Raw genomic sequence first — 577 nt, forward strand, 5'->3', positions numbered from 1 at the left:
TTTGAAGGCTGTGAGGAGGCGAGGGCCACATTCCTGCTGAGCAGGGATGCAGCCCAACCCAGGGCAGCGCTTAGGGGATGGAGGGAAGGGCCTGGCCGCTGCTCTGCTGCCCGAGGGCCTCTGAGTGGTGAACAGTGCCCATCCCACCCTTCCACGGACCAGGTGACCCCTGGGTTCCTCTAAGATCCACTGCCTCACTAGATACCTTGCAGGTGGTTCTGCCAGCCTCTCCACAGAGGCTGGGGCCCTGCCAGCCCATCTCACTGGCTGTCACCACATGCTGATTTGATCTCACTGTCCCTGTGTGTGTGTGTGCTAAGTCACTTCAGTTGTGTCCGACTCTTTGCAACCCTATGGACTGTACCCTGCCAGGCTCCTCTGTCTATACCATTCTCCAGGCAAGAATATTGGAGTGGGTTGCATTTCCTTCTCCAGGAGATCTTCCCAACCCAGGGAAGGAATCTGCATCTCTTCTGTCTCCTGCATTGGCAGGTGTGTTTTTACCATCAGCACCTGCCTGGGAAGCCCTTGGTGTTGCCCAATGAACAAATGAATGAGTGAATGAATGAATGAATAG

The sequence above is a fragment of the Bison bison genome, unplaced genomic scaffold, assembly GCF_000754665.1.
Source record: "Bison bison bison isolate TAMUID 2011002044 unplaced genomic scaffold, Bison_UMD1.0 scf7180017864193, whole genome shotgun sequence".
In the NCBI taxonomy this organism is placed as follows: domain Eukaryota; kingdom Metazoa; phylum Chordata; class Mammalia; order Artiodactyla; family Bovidae; genus Bison; species Bison bison.